Genomic DNA, 23,803 nt, shown 5'->3' on the forward strand with positions numbered 1-23,803 from the left:
ACCCCTTGTTCGAAAGGAGCTTCTGAACTCTCTCGTCCATTGAATTTGTCAGGTTTTGGATGGTTTCTGCTTCAATTGTTTTGCATGAGGACAGAATACCCTCCCAGAGGTGTTTCTTAGATGTGAACTGCCTCCCGCCATCATAGACACTCCTTTTGATGATGCTCCAGAGGTTCTGAATGGGGTAGAGGTCAGGGGAGCATGGGGGTCACACCATAAGTTTGTCCCCTTTTATGCCCATATCAGCCAGAGATGCAGATGTTTTATGTGCAGCATGAGATGGTGCATTATCATGCAAAAAAATGATCTTGCTGTGAAATACACGGTTCTTCTTCTTGAACCATGGCAGGAAGTGCTGTTTGAGAAAATCCACATACATTATGGAGTTCTTCTTTAGCGCCTTCAGGGATCCTAAAGGGGCCGACAATCTCTCTCCCCATGATTCCAGCCCAAAACATTACTCCACCTCCTCCTTGTTGGCGCTGTAGCCGTGTTTGCGTGGGGTGTCCATCAACCAGCCATCCTCCACTCCATCCATCTGGACCATCGAGCGTTGCACGGCACTCATACGTGAACAAAACAGTTTTGAAATCAGTCTTCATGTAATGTTTGGCCCACTGGAGCTGTTTCTGCTTGTGTGAAGTGGATAGAGGAGGTCTACAGGATGGCGTATGCACAGCTGCAAACCTCTGAAGAACCCTGCATCTTGTTGTTCGGGGGACGTTGGAGGCACCAGCAGCTTCAAAAACTTGTCTGCTGCTATGACAAGGCTTTTTTGCCGCTGCTCTTTTAACCTGACGTAATTGCCTGTAGGAAAGAGTCCTCAATTTGCCTTTATCAGCACGCACACGTGTGTACTGTGAATCAGCTACATACTTCTTGATTGCCAAGACACTTCATCCTGATCATCGCACAATGTTGATTGTAGTCATGCCTTGACCTAAACACTCCACAATTTGTTGCTTCTCAGCAGCCGACACATCCTTTTTCTTTCCCATTTTGGCAGAAAATGTAGGCTGCTTAATAATGTGAGACAGCCTTCTTAAGTAGTCTTGCCTTTCATTGGACACACCTGCCAAACTAATTAGCACAGGTGTCTGCAATTGCTTACAGTGATATAAAGAGCCCTGACACACATCACCATCAATGAGTTTAACTGACAAACAAACAAATTCTTCCCTTATCACTCCTAAACACTTTTTGCATAATAATTTGGAACACAGTGTACATGTGCTTTTCCACAAAACACCAGTGGTTCACGTAGTGAATCTTACAGTTCTAACTTGCCAACCGTGGTCTGTATGGAGTTGTTCAATAAAGGGCCCAAAATTAAGATAACATAGATGGGAGAGGTCTCTATGAATAGGAATTCCTAAGTATTTGATACCCTGTGAGGGCCAGGCAAAGGGAAAGTTGGACTGGATGGAATCCTATATGGATTTGGGGAGGGAGACATCGAGGGCCTCAGACTTCGCTGCATTGATTTTAAAATTTGACCATGTAACAAAGTGATCTATTTCAGCCATAACAGCATGGATGGATATATGTGATTGAGTGATATATACTAGGACATCATCAGCAAATAGAGAGCACTTGTACTCGGTGCCTCCCACCTCAATCCACCTAATATTGGGGTTATGGCGAATTGATGAGAGCAGGTGCTCCGTCACTAGGATGTATAAGAGAGGGGACAGAGGACATCCCTGCCTTGTCCCATTGGTGATTGTGAAAGGTGATGAAAATGTTCTGATGCACCCCCTGGGCCTTGGGACACCCGGAGCCGGACCCTTTTTGGTGGATGCTGGTGGTTGTAGTCTTCGTGGCGGCGACCCGGTTCCGTGGCTCAGGGTGGTCAAACCAGTGGCGGAACTATTTATGTGGTTTTGATGTTTAAATGTCCGACTACGCCACCCGTGGATTGCGGTCAGAGTGAACCGCCGCTGCAGGGCAGACCACTGAGGCTGGTGTTTTGGGTGCAGCAGAGCGTAGCATAACTCCCCACGGGAGGAGTATAGCCTCAGAGCAGTGTATGTGGAGGATGGGGGTGATGGTGCAGGGCAGCAGCAGTAACGACACGGAGTCAGTGATGCAGTCCAGGGCCTTTACTCACAGTTCTTATTATCCAGACCACGTCTGCAGGTAACGGCTGCCCACGTCGTACTGTGCTCACCAGGTGAGGGGCTCAGACAACTCCCAGATAACTTTGGAGTGCTTCACAGGACCCCCTTTGTGTGTCCTTTGTCTGGCCTTTCTTACCAACCCTTCTGTCCGGCTGCCTCGGGCCTCCTCTTGGTAAACTTGGCGCCAGTTTCCCTGACCCTATGTGGTGCCTTCCTAGCGGGTGTAGCGAGGGGCTGCGCCACATAAAATGTCAGAGCCTCCGGTTTCTAGCTGAGGGTCGTTTCCTGCCTCCACTAGTTTCGGGGACCGGTCTCCCCCTTTGGCCTGACCCCTCCACGCAGGTGGATTCGGGCGTGCGGTGGCGACTCGCCCGTCCGCACCCCTGGGATCCCTTCATTCCTCATTCCTGGAGCCTTCTCCACTCCTCTTCCTTCCTTCTCCCTCTTCCAGGCCTGGGCCTCTGTTACTAGGCCCGCCTCTGGAGCAGAGCTCATGCAGAGCCCCTGCTCCCTGCCACTTCTGCTCAGACTTCTCTGCACTGAACTAAGATGGTGCCCACCTTTTATACTCCCTTCTCAATGCACCCAGGAACTGCTTCCTCCCTGCTCCTGCACTACAGGGTTCCCCTTCCTCAGTGTTCCCTCCCCCCACTCCAGCCAGGGACAGGGACTGTCGTGCCCATCTGAGAGGCATATTGGTCGCCCTGCCCCAAGGCAATGTGGTGTAATGCATGCAGGTGTCGGGTCCTGATCCACACTCCATCCTTACCTGAGAGTGAGATATCACACCTCTGGGTGAGGTGCAATACCTCTGTAGCAACCGAGCCCTCAGGGTGCTACAGTTCCATTTATCTTCAGCCTAGGTGACGTATTGTGATACAGGGCCGTGATTTTGGCTATAAAAGGGTCCCCTAGACCCCTACCCCAAGCTTTTTAAGAGAATCATATATGGCGTGCCAGGAGACTCTATGGAATGCTTTCTCAGCATCCAACGAGAGTATCTAATTACAAATTTTTAACTGCATCTAGCCCAGGAAATACTTTGTGCCTAGTAGCAGTGTCTGCTAGTCAGCGGATTATCCCGGCTGTTAAGCAAGCTACACCACCTGTAGTTTGGACACTTAATTTTTTCAAAGGAAATGCTTCGGGACCACGGGATACTCAGTGAAGAGCATCAGGAGGCACCCCAAGGCATAGGGGCTGGGACTGGCAGTAGGATGCCTTGCGGTGGACAGCCGAGCTCGATCCTTATAAAAGCTTTTTAACTGTAGCAGCTTTAGTGGACGCTACTGGAGCTGGAATTACGCGGCTGCTGGCATGAGACTTGACCTCCAATAGATCCTTGTAAATGGATTTAAAGTGTATTCATTCAAATTAGAGAGACAATTTAAATTAAAAAGCTTAGAGCTGCCTCCACCACAGGGGGGCTCGCTCGACCCACCAGCGGACAGGCACCAGTATTGGGAGAGGGGGGCTGGCCGTCAGGGTTCACCGCGGCTCCGGCACAAACCCGGCGACACGGAGGTGGCACGGGCAGGAGCGGACTGAACGTGTCGGCTTCTCACTTTTTGGATTTTAGAAGGGCATGACATGCCTATATTTGTGTCTCCCCCTCCTTTTACTCCTCCACCTCTTTTCTTTTCGCATGACTATATGTACTTGTCACTTTTCCATGTGTTAGTTGTGTCTTCTGAGCAGTTTGTCAGCTTTTGGACACCTTTGAAGGTGTTTTCTATGTGTTTCTATGTGTTTTTGTTTGCCTGCCATTGGTTTTAACGGTGTTCGAAGGTGTTCGACGAACAGTTCGACGAACAGTTCGGCGAACACACGGGTGTTCGACGAACCGAACCGAACTCGAACACTACGGGGGTGGCTCAACACTAATGAAAGCCCATCTCCTTCTGCAAAGCCACAGGAATGACGGAAGTGTACTCAAGGGGGAACCATATCGGAGCGCAAAAAGGGGCAAGGTGGCAGACAACCCAGACAAGGCAATAAATTAAAATTAGTATAGGCAAGACCCTCTACATTATTTTTTAAATGCTGCTATAGGCAAGAAAATAAATTGGTAGAGTCCTGCTTTAAAGTCATAACTAGAGACATATGCAATATGTGTGATTACACTCTAACTATAAATGAGGGGACATAATTTTAAAAGCGAGCCCTGGAAACAGCTCTAAATATGAGCTCTTTCTTGTAGATGGCTTTTATTTGTTTAATGGAATTGGTTAAATAGTATTTTGTTATGAAGCTTGTTTTCGCAGAGATATTTTCACTCGGCTTCCATGGACTCGTTGTATGACGCCCCCACCTCCTGCCTCTTTTCTTAGGGAGCTTTTAGGTTCTCAAAGTCAGCTAAGTGGTAAGCGGTTCCATGGAAACTAGAAGAGAAGCAATTTCGATGCAAGCAAGTCAGTCTTTTTTACCCTTTCATTTCCTATTCTACCTCTTTCTATAAATTGTATTATGATATGGAATAGTTTAACACGCGACAAAATATCCACATGTTCTGATACGTGGCACACCGGCTCAAAAACAAGAGTAATATCTACCTCAGACACCTAAATTAGTTATGTTATGAAAGAACTAGCCATAATTAAGTTTTATGTTATCATTCGAGTCAGAAGATGGACTCACAAATGAAAGATTGCTATATGTGGTCACATTTATGAACAAACTCAGGGAATAGTAAATCTACTCATAATTTTCTATATGAGTAATCAAAGTGTTCAATAAATCGGTTTTGCCTTTCTCTGGCCAACACTTTAGCATAGTAGGTTGAACATGAGGCACCTGTCTTTTTGTCCTATATTCTGGTACTTTAATATGATATTGGTTGAAAAATGGGAAATTCAGTCAGCGGACAATGAAAAAGTATTCTAAAATGTAACAAAAGCACTAGAACTGTTTCTGATTTTAAAACATTTCTAGGTCTACCCCAAATTAGTTCAGTGCAAAGCAATTCCTTACTTTAATACCAGGTGAATATGTTGTGAGCTTATGTAGCTTCATGAGATAGATTGCTCCAGATCCAGCATTGGGAGTAATCATTTTGACCACATTAATAAGGAGCAAAGTCAATGGTTCATGACCACCAAAAACATTTCAAAAGAAGCAAATGTATTCTTTAAATTCATTTTAAAATATCAAATCACAAATACTGCAATATGGATATTTCATCATGACACAGTTCTTTAAATTCAGTAATACACAGTGTGAGGATGCACAACCTTTGTGTTTGAGTAGACTGGGGGTAATGAACTGCTTTGAGCGGAACTAATTCTGAATTGACATATTGATCTTTTGTAATGAGAAACTGTTGTATTGTTTCAGTTAAAGGGGTTACGCACTTTCAAAATAAATCAAGAAATAAACTGCAGCAAATGCTATAAAAAAAAAGATCTCTGTAGTTTGTCCTGAGTAAGAATCAGGTGTGCTTCGAAACGCGTTGAATAAAAAGCGCATTTGAATTTCTACGTTCTCTTTCTGCATTTGATACAGTTGGCAGCGCGGATTTACCTCCACTTTTCTCCAACTTCTACATAAAAAAGAGAACTGTACTCACCTATTTAAGAGGTAGTCCACTACTCGGACAACACCTTCTCAATCCTCATGTCTCCTCCTTGTAAAATAATAAAACTTATATTCACCGCTGGCGCAGTTCCAGATGTGTCGGCACTGGCTCTCCCAAGGATTGCGTGACACTATGTCACGCGATCCCTGCTGCCAATCGGCGCTGGATTCATTCTTCCTGCCTTCAGACAAATCACATGCATCGGGAGGAAGTGAGCTGACAGAACAATGTTATGCAACCTCTGAGAGAGCCAGTGCCAACATTGCTGGAATGGCGCCCGCATCGGAGGTGAGTATAGGTGTTATTATTTTACAAGGGGGTAACATAGGGATTGTCAAAGTAGTGGACAACCCCTTTAAATATCACACATAGGTTGCAGACATTTGCAGCATCCCTCCTAGTGTTGTTTATAAGGGGCCAGCACTTGACTGCTGCAGTCAATCAGTGACAACGGTACAGTACTTACTGGTAGCTGGCTCAGTGCCGAGCAGTGATACCAGTTCTACGGCATGTGACAACGTCAGCCACTGGTTCGCCTCTTGAGAATGAGGGTCTTTTTTTTATAAAGGTGTGTGTATATATATATTTTGTGGTCAGGGTACTGGAATCCTTACTAATGCCATAATCTATGTGTAGTCCCAACATTTGTTACAGCCAAACCTTTTAACCTTTTTGTATTGTTCAGTTATGAACCGCTCATTGCATATTGGCTTGTTATTATGTAGAGTTCACATTTAAGGTACTGCATGATAGGGAATCTTGAATCTGTGTTGTTGCTCCATATTCCTGGGACTATGATTATTTTCTACCCTAAGTAATGAAAAAATATTATTCAGTGCAAATAGCAGCTAACAATAATAATTATTACTGCAATTACACAAAGTACGGTTTAGAAAACCATGTCTGGCGGTTAGGATTTAATCAGTTTAAATCAATGTTTTAGAAGAGCATTTTAGTTTTTTTTTTGCAATTATAAATTAGTTCCAGATTCTTCAACATAATTACTCCAACAACCTTGTCCAGAAATACTATGTATGTTTTATTACTATTCTGACTGCTTACATATCTCATAATTCAATTGGCACGCCTTTCTTTTAGTTGTAGATTATGGGGTACATTTAAAGGGAATCTGTCAGCAGGTTTTTGCTACCTCGCCCGAGAGCAGCATAATATAGGAAAAGAGACCCTGATTCCAATGATGTATCACTTAGTTTATTGGGTCTCAATTCCCAAGTAAAATCTGTATTCAGTGAATACAAATTGTTACATTACTGAAATAGAAGATGGAAGGTGCTAATGGTATGATTCTATAAAACAAAATGACAATGGAGAACGAGACCTCATGGGTAACAAGGGGCATACCACTAAATATCAATTAAGCAAAACAAGGACAGGCATAAGTGTTTTAACAACCCCAGAATATAACATAATTAGGACACAATGTGATAACTAAAAAGACTTCATAATTTATTAAATATATTCAAAAAGACACACATTGTATAAGTTCCATATAATACGAGACATAACATGGGTAGGTGAGGCATCAGAGGGTAGATAGAGACACAGTTGGTATCAATTATAAACCAAGGCTACAATATATGAAGTCATATAGCTTAGCCAATACAATTCTTTGGTAACAGTAACATGTGTGTTGAAAAAGTCACAATAACATTAGTCATATGACCTATGTAAAGTCAGTACAAACGACCAAAGGTCATACACTTCAACACGCAATAATGCAAATATCACATAGGTTAAGCTGAATAGGACATACTTAGTAATGGTAGGAGATAACCAACAGTGTCAGGGAGGCCCCGACACGTGTTTCCATACTTCCTCAGGGGGCAGTATGGAACTTATACAATGTGTGTCTTTTTGAATATATTTAATAACTTATGAAGTCTTTTTAGTCATCACATTGTGTCCTAATTATGTTATATTCTGGGGTGGTTAAAACACTTATGGCTGTCCTTGTTTTGCTTATTTAGTATGATTCTATGTTGAAGAGAGGGGGAAGGAGGAGGGAGGAGCTAGAAGCAGAGCGCCTCCTTCCTTCTCCATCTTCCACCTACATAGAAACTTATCAGTAACAACTGCCATCTTCTATCTCAGTAATGTAACAATCTGTCTTCACTGAATACACATTTTGTCTGTGAACTGAGAATTTTGAGAATGAATGATCAGTCCTGGAGGAGAAAGAAGATAAATTGTCTTTAAGGTGTTGGGAAATAGCATATGAGGTTACAATGTGAAGTTCAAATCTCTGAGTGAGCAAGATTTAAAGCGGAACCATCATTTAGATTTTTATGCCCTAAATAAATAGTTCACATGAAAACAAGCAACTTTATAACATATCTTATCAGAGAAATCTGCTTCTTTCTCCTCTTGTGCTATTTCCCAACATCTTAAAGAGAATTTATCATCTATGTTATTTCTAATAACTATAACCATCTTCTGAGAAACATATTCTCAATTGTTTTTGTTTTTATAGTAGAATTTGTATTGTTTTTTTTTGTACAAGGAAATGGTGACTCCCGTCGCTCCTGAGCTTCTGTCAGCGGCATTTAAAATTCTGTTTTATAGTAGCCACATGGACCATAGATGGCTATAGGCAGGCACTATCTCATTGACTTCTATGGGCATGTTTTCTATCATCTGTACAGAGTTCATTGTGAAGGACAGTCCATAAAAATATGCCACTTTTTTGCCCTGTCTGTAAAAAAAATTGTAAGGTGGCCGTAATTTTTTGAAGCTAAAGAACCTTATACAGATTATTTTGATTGTAATTTTCAACATTTTACAGTGAATGCAGCTGATGTTCTCATATCAGAATTATGGCCTGTAGACAAATATCACTTATCATAATGATTTATTATGGTTTTCCAAAATGTGCGTAAAAAAAGTATTGTCCATCTGATTTTTTGTTAAGTTGCCCAGAAAAATAATAAGTCAAGTTGGCATCCATGGTGAGCTGTGACCATCGCCTAACGAGAAATAGTGTGATCCAGTGTTATCTATATATATAGTTGCTGTCTTCTGTTATACTCCTGCCTGTAATAATAATAATGAGACTACAAAAAAGTGATCAGTGAAAATTGCATGCATATATAAAAGTGTAAGTTAAATTTAAAAAAATGTTAAAACTGGTAAATATTGTTAAAACTGTGTTAAATATAGAACTTGATTTAAAGAATTTAATAACTTTATGATGCCCATTCCCCATTGGTAAGATTCAGTAACACAGGTACTGACAGTTATTTAGATAGCGCCACCTATAGGTGTCAGCCAATGACTCTTCTTAGCCACCACTGTATGATATTATTCCATTCTGCATTATACTTAGGTTTCCAGTTTTGCATTTGTCCCTCGCTTTCTCTAAGGCTCTTCCTTGCAGCTACAGTGGGATATTATGTGATTCAGCATATAAAATTCTGCTTCAAACAGCAAAAGTATAAATTTTTCAGATCATTGGATGGCAGCCCATTGTCACGTCTAGTTAATGCAGCATTAGGTTTATTTTTACATCAAAAATGAACCTAAACAGAAAGCCACCACCACAACAGAGATTCTGTCCTGTGCAGAAATATTTCATAATTTTAACTTTTTTTTATGCAAAATTCTAATTTCAACTTTCTGAACATCTATTAAAAAAGGTTATCTTCTTTAGGAGATTTTTATTTGTGAGAAGGGTCACTCAATATTAAGATGATCAAAGAAGACTCCAATGAATTGGATATAAACTGTACTGAAACTTGGCAGCAAAGTTTCAATGTTCCACACAGGGTAAATGATGTATGTCTGTTCCTAATGTAAGCCTTCCTCATCCTTGTATAGAACTCTAAACTCTTTAGCCAAGAAGGCAGGATCCTCAAGAGGAAGTTCAAAGAGAAGAGTTGATGGTGATGCCTCCTTGGCTAACAAGACTAGATGCCCTATCTTAGGAATGAGGAGGCGCAGGAAAGAAAAAACACCAGATTCAGGAGAACAGTGCCATTTTGGTAAAAAAAAATAATTGCATATTAATGGAAAGTGACAGGTTCTCTTCAAAGGCGTTACCAAATCAGCTCAACACGCCACCCGGCTATTCCCATCATGGAAAGTTATGGCATATTACTAAGAAAGTCCATAACATCTTGATCAGCAGGGAAGGGAGCCAATGTATATAATTCTGAGTTTTATTAAACTCATTATTTCTTTGGCACAAGCCATACGAGTCACGAGCCATTCTTTTTAAGGATGTATATTTCTAGAAATCGAACATAAACAGTAGACACATAAACACAATAAGAAAATAAAATGATCATCTTTCTTTTTCTTCATGTCCTCCTCCCTTTAAACCCGCTCTAATCCCAACCCACATACTAAAAAGAAAAAACATGAATCAATTAGAAATTTCTGCCCATTTTTCAAAGACTCTTTACTCTTTGCTTATATGTATTTTTCTGGTTATTAATATATTGAAACCTATAATTTAGATTATTACCAGTGTTTGGTCAATGTTTCAGTGATTTAAAAAAAAAAAATAATTAGAAAAAGTTCTTGTACCCTTTAGGGCACATTCATACATCCGATTTTTTCATGTATGCATCTGATTGAGGCTTTACAATGTTAAAAATGGACATCACACGTACTTCACTCTGATGCCATCCGTGTGCTGTCTGATTTTCTTGGAACAATAGACTTGTATTGGTAATTTTGATCCATGACATGGACCAAAAACAGATATCCTTGTGACTTTTTTTTTTTTGGGCCACAAAAGAGAAAAGCTATGTGAACACCGCCACAAATTATAATAGGTATGTGTTAAACCACAGATAGAAAATATACATGAGAAACTGATGTCTGAATGAACCCTAACCCGTTGTTTCCGTGTAATAAAAGAGGGTATTTCTAGATGTTATTCAGTTCTTAGCCATAAATAGTAACAGCAAAGAAATAAGATCCTTAGCAGGAGAATCCATCTTCACCCCACCATCACTAAAAAAAACCATAGAATTAAATGACAAAGCTATATTCAGCCTCTCAGCCACAAATGAAATTACCTGTTCTCAAAATTCTATAACAAATGGTCAATCCCAATACATATGGAAGAGATCTGCTGCCTTTGACTTGCAGTTCGGTTATTTAGGGTATGATCACACTTTGCGTTTTTGCTAGTTTTTGCTTACGGGGTTTTTTTTTGCGCGTTCTATTGTCCCAGCAAAGTAAATACGTTTTCTGAAATCTCATGCACATGCTGATTGTTTTTATCCTGCAGATTCGAAGCAGTTTTTGCAGTTTATCAATTCTTTCAGCATTTTTGCAGTGTTTTTTATCCACGACTGCAGTATTGTAGAGGCTTCCCTTCAAATGTCCCCTTACTACCACCCAACCATTTCATATCACCACCCTACTCCCACGGATCCCAACCCAATAAACACTCGTACCACCTTCTTCTTTGGATTAATTGGCCAAATCGGCCTTTTATTATACAATAAATAACTTATCGGTATGGAGGTTCTTGTAGCTCCAAAACCTGGCGGAAACCAATAAATAATAATGAACCATCCAGCATTACGCCCAGCTGCGACCAAAAAACCTTTTCTATAACATTGACTTCCAGGGAACCCACCCTGAAGAGTCACAAAAAACCATCAGGCAATCAACCAAAATCCAAACATAAAGGGGAGGTTACCATCCACTCGATGTGCAACCCCCCCCACCACCCTACCACAATTTTGCCACCAACTCCAAGAACCCCCTCACCACCGCTTACCGAAATGACCCAATGATGCCCCCATCCCCCATTCTAGATAATTCAACCTTACTTGAACCCCCAAATTAAAGGACTGGACTTTACTCTTGTTGCCTCGTGCCGATTGATAGCCCCCACCCCCTCTCAGATTATATATAGGTCTGCTCTATTGTCAACCCCCCCCTCCTTTACCAACCGCCGTAAACTTTTGAGCCCACCTGTTTTTTCTACCTTTATTAATTTAACCCCTGCTTGCCTTACAAAGCTGTGTCATGGCTCACTGCACCCATGGCTCTGCTGTGGGCTTCGTTTTTCCTTTCTGATTAATGGAAAAAAGGCGTGAAAAAGCATCAAAAATACATTTTTTCCAGCCGAAAGATACATTTTTGATGCAGAAATGTTTGCATCAATAAAATAACGTGTACATATACCCTTTGGATTTTTAATTTATCCAATCGTATGCATAAAAGCAGCGGAGCGATGTAACCCCCGGATGTCCTTTGCTATATAAACTGTAGCCGTATATGTGAGAGAGTGACAGAATATTGGAGATGTGTCTGCTGCTGAGAGCGGAGCTCAAGCAACATGTTTTGTATGAGCTGGTGTCTATTTAAGTGGTGAATTTTGGCACAGATCTCGTGAACATATGTACTTGTTCTCTACCACGTGTTGCTGTTGTGCCATATGCTCCTAGAATTTATTCAGTGTATTTAAACAATACAAAAGTTTCTGAATAGGAAATTGTAGAGTTTATGCACAAGGTTAAACACCCACTTCTTCAGGAATGGACTGGATGCCGTCGTATATCCACATGTCCTCATAATAAAGATGATCAAACTGGGAAAGCAATGTATTTACTGTTGGTACTAGGTGTACTATGTTTGTTTTACCCCTCCATAATTATTGCTTATGGCTTTTTTGAGTGTTATTTTTTAATCTCTGGAACTCAAATTTTTTGTGGGTAAGAAAAGAAATTATAACTTTTGCATTGATAAAGAAAATAAAAATGGAGGACTGTTGTGTTAACAATGACACAACTAAAGAGGTTGTAAGCAATCAACATCTTTTTTATGCTTATTTATTATTCCAGAGGGACTGTGGATGGCTTTGAGGGTGACACAGCTTGTCCAACCTTAGGCTAGCAGAAAACTGTCACATCTAATTGACATTTCCATGTAAAATAATGAAGTTGAAAGTGATTGCAAATCTTGTGCGCAAGAAAAAAAAAAGAGAAAAACATTACTGAAGCCTTGTTCATGAAAAACAAAGATACCGCTGTAACGTCATAAAGTATTTTACCTTCGATTACTTTTTTTAGTTGGGAACTATGGCATAATCACGGCCTTATGATTGTACGTTTTCATGTTGGCGGAGGTCTATGTATCACTATGGCAACTGCAGTTGAGAATCGAGTTTTAGGATTTTAAGAGTCAGGACTAACAATTTATCTTAAAAATCAGCGGCTGGACCTTAAATCTAAAGATTAGCCATCAGGAAATCAAGCCGAATTTTAACCCCTTAATGACCACCAATACACCTATTTACTGCGGTCACCGATGGGCTTTATTCTGCAGCACTTTTTTTTACACCGGTGCTTCAGAATAAGGCCACGTTCATACATCCATGTGTTATCTTACAGCCGGGGCATGGGCGAAGGCTGTGATAGACATATCATAGCTATCATTGTTGTGATAAGCCTATCGCAGCGGTCACAGCATGGCTAACAGGCCGAACCCGAGCTGTGCTCGCCCGCAGCCCCCCACCTTTCCTTTCACCAGGCCAGGGACTTGCTGGCTCAAAAGTAAAAAAAAAAAAAAGTGTCCTCTGGAAAAAATATATATATACAGTGGTATGTAAAAGTGTTTGCCCGCTTCCTGATTTCGTGTTCTTTTGCATGTTTGTTGCACTTAAGTGTTTCAGGTCACAAAAAAAAATTAAATATTAGACAAAGATAATTACAAGTAACCACAAAATGCAGTTTTTAAATTAAGGTCTTTATTATTAAGGGAAAAAGAAATCCAAACCTACAGGGCCCTGTGTGAAAAAGTTATTGCCCCCCCCCCCCTTAAAACATAAATTAACTGTGGGTTATCACATATTTGGGAAGCTGAGTTCAATTTCCATAGCCACAGACAGACCTGATTACTACCACACCTGTTTTCAATCAAGAAATCACTTAAATAGGACCTGCCTGACAAAGTGAAGTAGCCCAAAAGATCCTGAAAAGCTAGACATCATGCTGCGATCCAAAGAAATTCAGAAAGAAATGAGAGACAAAGTAATTGAGATCTATCAGTCTGGAAAAGGTTCTAAAACTATTTCTAAAGCTTTGGGACTCCAGCAAACCACAGTTAGAGCCATTATCCACAAATGGTGCAAACATGGAACAGTGGTGAACCTTCCCAGGAGTGGCTGGCTGACCAAAATTACCCCAAGAGCGCAGAGATTACTCATTCAAGAGGTAAAAAAAAACCACAACAGCATCAAAAGAACTGCAGGCCTTACTTGCCTCTGTTAAGGTCTCTGTTCATGACTCCACCATAAGAAAGAGACTGGACAAAAATGGCATGCACAGCAGAGTTCCAAGACGAAAACCACTGCTGAACAAAAAGAACACAAAGGCTCGTCTCAGTTTTGCCAGAAAACATCTTGATGATCGCCAAGACTTTTGGGAGAATACTCTGTGGACTGACAAGACAAAAGTTGAAGTTTTTGGAAGGTATATGTCCCATTACATCTGGCATCGAAGTAACACAGCATTTCAGAAAAGAAACATCATACCAACAGTAAAATATGGTGGTGGTAGTGTGATGGTCTGGGGCTGTTTTGCTGCTTCAGGACCTGGAAGACTTGCTGTGGTAAATGGAACCATGAATTCTGCTGTCTACCAAAAAATCCTGAAGGAGAATGTCCAGCCATCTTATCGTGACCTCAAGCTGAAGCGCACTTGGGTCATACAGCAGGATAATGATCCAAAACACACCAGCAAGTCCACCACTGAATGGCTTAAGAAAAACAAAATTAAGACTTTGGAGTGGCCTAGTCAAAGTCCTGACCTTAATCCGATTGAGATGCTGTGGCATGACCTTAAAAAGGCGGGTTCATGTTCAGAAACCCTCCAATGTGGCTGAATTACAACAATTCTGCAAGGATGAATGGCCAAAATTCCTCAGAGCGTTTTAAAAGACTCATTGCCAGTTATCGCAAATGCTTGTTGCTGCTAAGGGTGGCCCAACCAGTTATTAGGTTTAGGGGGCAATCAATTTTTCACACAGGGCCCTGTAGATTTGGATTTCTTTTTCCCTTAATAATAAAGACCTTCATTTAAAAACTGCATTTTGTGGTTACTTGTGTTATCTTTGTGTAATATTTAAATTTGTTTTGTGATCTGAAACATTTAAGCGCGACAAACATGCAAAAGAATAAGAAATCAGGAAGGGGGCAAACACTTTTTCACACCACTGTATACAAGATTTCCCCCTTGTAATAAATATTTAAAATGTTGACTCTTTTTCTACCCCTAAGTTGATTAAAAGGTAAAGTTAGGGTTAGGTCTAGGGTTAAGTGGAATCTGTCAGCAGATTTTTGCTGTGTGATATGAGAACAGCATGATATAGGGGCAGAGACACTGATTCCAACGATGCTTCACCTACTGGGCTGCTTGCTGTCTTTTTAATAAATTTGGTGTTGCTAAGCTTGGTGTCAGATTGTTGAATTCATATGAATAATCCATGCTGTAACAATAATTTTGATATATTAGAATAAGTATTGGTATTTTTATGTAATTCCTCGATAATAGAGTAAGTTGAAAAGTACAGTCTTGTGCTACAAAGATCCATTTTATGGAGCTCATGCCTTAAAGTAGGCTTATGCTACTCCTCACATGCATCTGTAGCAATACAGGTGCTGTATCACAGGTATTCGTCCCTAGAAATTTTGCCTATATAGAGGGCCCATACAATGGAAAATAAAGGGCTTAAAGGGAATCTATCAGCAGACTTTTGCTATTTAACCTGAGGGCAGTATGAGGTAGGGCCTGGGACACTTATTTCAGTGGAATCAGGGTCTCTTTTCCTACATTATGATGCTCTCAGATGAGGTAGCAAAAACCCAGTAATTGATTCCATTTAAAGGTCCATAATCTTCTATCCCCTGTGCCGCCTTACTGACTATGTTGTGTGTATAAACCCTACAAGAAAATGATCTCTAGTGCAATTATATCTCTTACCTGGTGTTTTTTTTCTAAAGATATTGGATCTTTTTTGCATGCGTGCTGCACACAATGGATTACTATGTATACTTGGTGATTGACTTTAGTGTGTACATTTCCAAGCTTGCATGGTACAATCTGTATCCAGCAATGTACATGGGTTATACAAGGGTAGCTGTGTAACCCCTTCCATTATCCATACAGTAGTAGCATTATTTGCTTTCAGATGAGGACACAGAGATAAACTTTTTAATTAGACATAACAATGTTGGTTGGGTTAACCACTGTGTCTTGGGGATTAGAGAATAACACATTAGACCACAGCCCTTACAGTGACATAGGATTAGTATGGTAATAATATTATTCCGCTTTGTTACTAATTCTAAGACAGCAGCATGTCGTCCTGGCACACGCCAGCAAGTAAGCAGGAGGCAGGTGGTGTTCAGGAATTCGACATCATTGCAGCGTTACTGCACCGTGCTTATAAATAGGAAAGAAAGGGTTATTCTGGAGTATTGGATTTTAAATCGGCAAATTTTGTGCACTACTTCCAATATTCCAAAATAATACAATAGTGTGTGCTACTTCTAATAATACAACATTGGCATCTCTACTGTGCAGTCACAAGTGTAGGAAATGTTCTACCTAGTGTTACGCACCTGTCTCGACTTCAGTACCGGACATTGTTTTTTTTCCCAATAATACAATAGTGTGTGCTACTTCTAATAATACAACATTGGCATCTCTACTGTGCAGTCACAAGTGTAGGAAATGTTCTACCTAGTGTTACGCACCTGTCTCGACTTCAGTACCGGACATTGTTTTTTTTCCCAACTTTTTTCAGAGCTACCACTTTAAGATCAGCACCTTCATAAGTTCTGTCATTTGTTTGGAACTCCATCTGTTCATTTTAAAAGCGGTCATCAAGTTCCCTCTCTCTGAGGCTAATATAGCAACCTGGGCTTCCATAACACCTCAGCAGTGCCACAGGCTGATCGCCTCCATGCCACGCCACATTGATGCAGTAATTGATGCAAAAGGAGCCCCGACCAAGTATTGAGTGCATTTACTGAACATACATTTTGGATTTTAAAAACATTTTTCAAGCTGTTGTTATAAAGTATTCTACTTTACTGAGATAATGACTTTTGTGTTTTCATTGGCTGTAAGCCATAAACATCAACATTAACCGAAATAAACACATGAAATAGATCATTCTGTTTGTAATGACTCTATATAATACAGTTATATGAAAAAGTTTGGGCACCCCTATTAATCTTAAGCTTAATGTTTTATAAAAATTGGTGTTTTTGCAACAGCTTTTTCAGTTTGATACATGTAATAACTGTTGGACACAGTAATGTTTCTGCCTTGAAATGAGGTTTATTGTACTAACAGAAAATGTGCAATCGGCATTCAAACAAAATTTGACAGGTGCATAAGTATGGGCACCTCACCAGAAAAGTGACATTAATATTTAGTAGATCCTCCTTTTGCAAAAATAACAGCCTCTAGTCGCTTCCTGTAGCTTTTAATGAGTTCCTGGATCCTGGATGAAGGTATTTTTGACCATTCCTCTTTACAAAACAATTCCAGTTCAGTTAAGTTTGATGGTCGCCGAGCATGGACAGCCCTCTTCAAATGATCTCACAGATGTTCAATGATATTCAGGTCTGGGGACTGGGATGGCCATTCCAGAACATTGTAATTGTTCCTCTGCATGAATGCCTGAGTAGATTTGGAGTGGTGTTTTGGATCATTGTCTTGCTGAAAGATCCATCCCCTGCTTAACTTCAACTTTGTCACTGATTCTTGAACTTTACTGTCAAGAATCTGCTGATACTGAGTGGAATCCATGCGTCCCTCAACTTTAACAAGATTCCCGGTGCCGGCATTGGCCACACAGCCCCAAAGCATGATGGAACCTCCACCAAATTTTACTGTGGGTAGCAAGTGTTTTTCTTGGAATGCTGTGTTTTTTTGCCCCCATGCATAACGCCTTCTTGTGTGACCAAACAACTCAATCTTGGTTTCATCAGTCCACAGGACCTTCTTGCAAAAAGAAATTGGCTTCTCCAAATGTGCTTTTGCATACGTCAGCCGACTCTGTTTGTGGCGTGCTTGCAGAAACGGCTTCTTTCGCATCACTCTCCCATACAGCTTCTCCTTGTGCAAAGTGCGCTGTATAGTTGACCGATGCACAGTAACACCATCTGCAACAAGTTGATGCTGCAGCTCTCTTGAGGTGGTCTGAGGATTGTCCTTGACTGATCTCACCATTCTTCTTCTCTGCCTTTTTGATGTTTTTCTTGGCCTGCCACTTCTGGCCTTAACAAGAACTGTCCCTGTGTTCTTCCATTTCCTTACTATGTTCCTCACAGTGGAAACTGACAGGTTAAATCTCTGAGACAGCTTTTGGTATCGTTCCCCTGAACAACTATGTTGAATAATCTTTGTTTTCAGATCATTTGACAGTTGTTTTGAGGAGCCCATGATGCCACTCTTCAGAGGAGATTCAAACAGGAGAACAACTTGCAAGTGGCCACTTTAAGTAGCTTTTCTCATGATTGCATACACCTGGCTATGAAGTTCAAAGCTCAATGAGGTTAAAAAAACAAAAAAAGTGCTTTAGTAAGTCAGTAAAAAGTAGGTAGGAGTATTTAAAACAAGAAAATGATAAGAGTGCCCATACTTATGCACCTGTCAAATTTTGTTTGAATGCAGATTGCACATTTTCTGTTAGTACAATAAACCTCATTTCAAAGCAGAAACATTACTGTGTCCAACAGTTATTACATATATCAAACTGAAATAGCTGTTGCAAAAACACCAATTTTTATAAAACATTAAGCTTAAGATTAATAGGGGTGCCCAAACTTTTTCATATAACTGTATATGAGTTTCACTTTTTGTATTGAAGAACTGAAATAAATTAACTTTTTGATGATATTCTAATTTAGTGAGATGCACCTGTACATCGGTTTGTGTGCGGCATATACTTTTCTGTTTCACATAGTTGCTTGGTGGTTATAGTTTCATTGCAATGAAAACCATCTTTCTACACTCAGCTTGTGGTGGGCTTGTGCTTAAAGGAAATCTCTCAGCATGTTTTTGCTACGTAGTCTGAGAGCAGCATGATGCAGGGGCAGAGACCTTGATTCCAGTCATGTGCCACTTATTAGACTGTGTGTTGCTGTTTCAATAAAATCAGTGTTTTATCAGCAGGAGATAATCATTACAGGACTAGGTGTCTCGTGCCTCCTAGTCAACTGCTCTGTTTAACCCCACCCCCACCACGGATTAGTAACTTTCTGCCTATGCACAGTATTATTGCTAGTACTAATGTTGCTTTCACGGGCTGCATTCTCATGACTGCCTACCTACAATTGGCTGATCAGTATTAGGGCTTGTGCACATGACCGATTTGTATCGGACAAGTGCTATCTGTGGTTTTACAGATAGCACTCGTACCCATGATATTCTAAGGGCGGTTTTACATGTTCGATTTCTTCCTCGGATCGAGTGGTCCAAGGAAAAATTGGAGACATGTTCGATTTTGATTTTGAACCGAATGTCGGATCAAAATCGGCAATGTAAGTCCATGGATTCTTGAAAAACATCGGACCGGACTCTGATGAAATTCCAGTGCGGTCTGATTTTGACGGACTGCCAGAATGGAGAAAGTGGAGAAACTTTTTTTTTTCCCTCTCCACTTCCAAGAAAAACTGATGCCACTCAGATCAAACTCTGATCAAACTCTGATCTGACTGTGATCAGAATAATCGGACCATTTTTTTTGGAAGGAGAGGAATCGGTCATGTGCTCCTATCCTGTATCATTTCTCATAAAGACAATGACAGTATTCCAAGTGTTTCTTCTGTTTCCAAATAAGCAAAAAAAAATGTAAAAAAAGTAACATTTTCTCAGTTCATAGGTTGCCAAACAACGTCACACATGCAAATAACAATGAATAAAGGATTAATGAAGTAGTGAAAAGCATTTAGCAGTTCATAGTTTGTCCATATTACAGTTTTCCTGCTACTCTGGCTTTTTTGTAGCATATTACCGTGTGATAAGATTGACTCATAGCATTGCCTGTCACGTGACGTATTAATTTAGGCGCTTCTGCGGGAGAATTGCTGACAATTCGGTCATGATGCTCTCAGCCATTCGCACTCTTCAGGCACAGTGTATTAATCCTAAGAATCACTTGTATAGTGTCTGCTACAGAAGAGGAAGGAATAGACCAGGTTAAAAGATGCCCTGAGGATTTGGGAAATTATAATTGCAGTAGCTAAAGCGTTTATTGCATGTTTCAGCCGATGCGATGAAATCAACACAATGGAAAGTAACTCTGAATATCAGCTCACCCTCGGCTTACCTAAGCAGCCCACGCACCAGGGATCCATTTGACTCCACTTGCCTTTTTTTTCCATCACGAATTAAATTAAAATGCCAGATACAGTCAGAAACCTGTATGCCCACACACAGAGAACCTAAGATAATGCCTGTGAAGCTGCAACAATCGTGTAGATGCTGCTATGTTTGCCAGCACAGCCTTTTCTTCAGTTCTTCTTGAAACAAAGCTACAATTTCTTTGCTCCCCTTCCCGCAGCCATACAGATAAAAGGGGCTGTCCACTACTGGACAACCCCTGCCTAACCAAACTGGACAACCCCTGCTTAATAAAACTGGACAACCCCTGCAAAAGGAAACTGGACAACCCCTGGGTAAGCAAACTGGACAATCCCTGCCTAACCAAACTGGACAATCCCTGCCTAACCAAACTGGACAACCCCTGCTTAAAAAACTGGACGACCCCTGTCTAACCAAACAGGACTACCCCTGCTTAACCAAACTGGACAACCCCTGCTTAATTAAACTGGTCAACCTCTGCCTAACCAAACTGGACAACCCCTGCCTAACCAAACTGGATTACCTCTGCTTAATCAAACTGGACAACCCCTGCTTAACCAAACTGGACAACCCCTTCCTAACCAAATTGGACAATCCCTGCTTAATCAAACTGGACAACCCCTGCTTAACCAAACTGGACAACCCCTGCCGTTCCAGAAATGTCAGTGCCCCTGTTCCCAGAAGGTGACATGACATTGCTGTGTTACGTGCCTGCTGCAGCTTTTACTATTTTGTCAGAGCAGAGGTCGCCCTGATGGAATTTTGATAAGCTGCAGCCAAACATATTATTCATATTGCAAGATGAACACCATAAAAAAAGAAAACCCCAAAAAATAATGGAAGAAAAACTCCTTATATGTTTAAAAAAATGTAAACCTTATGACTTTCAGAATGTGGAGATGAAAATGCAAAAAAATCCTGCCTACTTATACCCATACATAATATAATTGCTCACAAAGAACATGAAAAAAGTACATCCTGACCAAACATTGAGTAGTCTAGAGCCTAGGAAAAGCAATTCTACCATTCCTTCTTTCAACGGGATTTTGAAAAGTGACCTAAAGGCTAATGAAGGTTAAAGGAGTTTTATCAAGTAATTAAAGGGGTTGTTCCTTTTCAATTAATTTTCTCCTTTGGCTGCAATTTGCTATAAAAAACAAACAAACAAACTGCGCTGTACTCACTTTCCCTAGATCCAGCGGGACTCTCCAACGTGGTTCCTGTTGTCTGTCATTGGCTCGACACCAGCGTGGAAACCAATCAGTGAGCACAGCAGCTCTGAATGGGGTTTTTTGTCTACACTGTCAGAGCCGCTGAGCTCACTGATTTGCAACTGCGCTGTCTAATTGATGTCTGCACCGCAAACCATGCCCAAAACTGGGAACAGCGGCGGAGACTCAAGGAAGCGCAGTTTGTTTGTTTTTTTAATAGCAAACTGCAGTTGAGGGAGAAATTAAATTGAAAGGGAAATATCCCTTAAAGTTTTTCCGCTATCGAAAAAACTTACTACCAATATGTCTGGAGTGTGGGAGGAAACCGGAGAACCCGAAGGAGGAAACACTAATCTGATTAGTGTTCATGATTGTGGGACAACCAGAATAGGATTTTAAAATTTGAAATTCCCTAACATTCAAAACATTACATTATTGGGTTGGTTCAACAGTTAAAAATATTACCGATATTTTAGGGAATTACTGTGTAAGCAATTATATTTTCTGAACAGTACAGTAGGTAAAACCTGCACTTAAGAGAGAATTATTTATCATGTTGCCATTTACAACTCCTGCGTGAATCACCTTAAAAAGTGGTTTTACTGTGTACACATTCGGAAAACTCATTTCATGAAGTGCCACAGTGCTGATGTCTCGTGATGCTCTTGGCAGGTAGTTATTAGAATAATTAGTCAGGGATGGTGGTACCCTATAGAAAACCCTACTCAGAATAGCATCAAACATTCAAGTTCACTAATCATTGGTTTTCTCTTTTCCTATCGCAGATTATGTCCTCCAGGTCTGATGTTGTTTTGCTAATCTCTTACAATGACCATTTCATGCATATGAAGACCATGAAAGAGTCCCAATTAGCGATGAGCGAGTGTATTCTGTTAACCATTTAGGCGAGCATGTTCGGGTGTTTTCCGAGTATCTTCGGCGTGCTCGAATGTTATGTATAACATACCTGGCGGCGTCCTTGCATAGTGGTCCATCTCCCACTGTGCAAGAGCGCGCACTTGATTTCCAGTCCAGACTATCACTTTGGCTTCTTTCCATATTGTCTGCTCTGCTCTGTCTGCTTAGGGCGACGCCCGCTGAACTTCCTGTTTCTTGTAGCTGCTGCAGACACACCCCTAATGCGTCCTCAGCCTATTGCTGTCTGTCACCTGGTATTTAACGCAGCTCCTCCCTGGAATCCTTGCCTGAGCATCTTGTTCTGTCAGTTGGCTTCTTGTCACTGATGTGCCTGGTCCTGTCTATGTTTCCTGCCTTGCGGTATCAGTTCCCGTGTCTGAACTGAGTCCTGTCTGTGTACTCTAGCCAGCTGCCTTTCCTGGAGGCTGTATTTCCAGGCCCGTGTGAACACGCTCTTAGCCTGTTCCTTCTGCCCTCTAGGGGCCGTATACCTAGATCTGTTGTCTGTGTCTTTTCCAGTGTCTGTTCCTGCCCTAACCATCTTCCAGCCTGTTTCCCGTTTCTCTCTACGCCCATATCTTCCCTTTTTCTGCAGAGTCTGTACTCGTACCTAACTCCTGCTCGTTGTCACTGTACTTCCGTTTGTGAGTTTGTGGTCCACTCGCTACTTCACTGCAAGTACCCTGTGGGTATCTGGTTCTGCCTTTCCCTTCCTGTCTGTTCCGTCTGAATAGAGCCCTGTCCCCTCTGCGCTGCCTTGCTCGCCGCTCCGGCGGTTTCTGCCTGCTCTGCCTTGTTCACCGCTCTGGCGGTTCTTGCCTGCTCTGACCCTTTGCTCACTGCTCTGGCAGTCTCGCTCTGCTCTGACCCTTTGCTCACTGCTCTGGCAGTCTCACTCTGCTCTGACCCTTTGCTCACTGCTCCGGCAGTCTCGCTCTGCTCTGATCCTTTGCTCACTGCTCCGGCAGTCTCGCTCTGCTCTGACCCTTTGCTCACTGCTCAGGCAGTCTCGCTCTGCTCTGACCCTTTGCTCACTGCTCCGGCAGTCTCGCTCTGCTCTGACCCTTTGCTCACTGCTCCGGCAGTCTCGCTCTGCTCTGATCCTTTGCTCACTGCTCCGGCAGTCTCGCTCTGCTCTGACCCTTTGCTCACTGCTCCGGCAGTCTCGCTCTGCTCTGACCCTTTGCTCACTGCTCCGGCAGTCTCGCTCTGCTCTGACCCCGTGCTCACTTCTCCGGCAGTCTCGCTCTGCTCTGACCCTTTGCTCACTGCTCCGGCAGTCTCGCTCCGCTCTGACCCTTTGCTCACAGCTCCAGGCGGCCTCGTCCTGCTCTACTCTCGCTCACTGTTCCAGGCGGTCTCGTCTAGCTCTGCTCGCCGCTCCGGGCGGCCTCACTCTGCTGTGTTTGTCCACCGCATCTGCGGTTCTGTTCCTGAGTCCCAGTCTGTGCTGGGACCTATCCACTCTGTGCTCCAACCTGTCATACCTGCCAGTACCTCCCTGCCTGCATACCAGTCGTGCTTACCAACATCCACCTGCTTGCATACCGGCCGTACCTGCCAGTACCTCCCTGTTTGCATACCAGTCGTGCTTGCCAGCATCCACCCGTCTGCATAACA

The 23,803-nt window shown here is 41.7% G+C and overlaps 1 protein-coding gene across 11 annotated transcripts in view; it reads left to right on the forward strand.

Annotated features, from left to right (window-relative positions):
- MAP2 (microtubule associated protein 2) overlaps nt 1-23,803 on the forward strand; it is a 304,763-nt gene that overhangs the window by 71,429 nt on the left and 209,531 nt on the right. The gene's annotated exons all lie outside the window — the stretch shown is intronic.

The sequence above is a fragment of the Phyllobates terribilis genome, unplaced genomic scaffold (assembly GCF_046119375.1).
Source record: "Phyllobates terribilis strain yellow unplaced genomic scaffold, ASM4611937v1 Scaffold_9__5_contigs__length_417890890, whole genome shotgun sequence".
Taxonomy (NCBI): Eukaryota; Metazoa; Chordata; class Amphibia; order Anura; family Dendrobatidae; genus Phyllobates; species Phyllobates terribilis.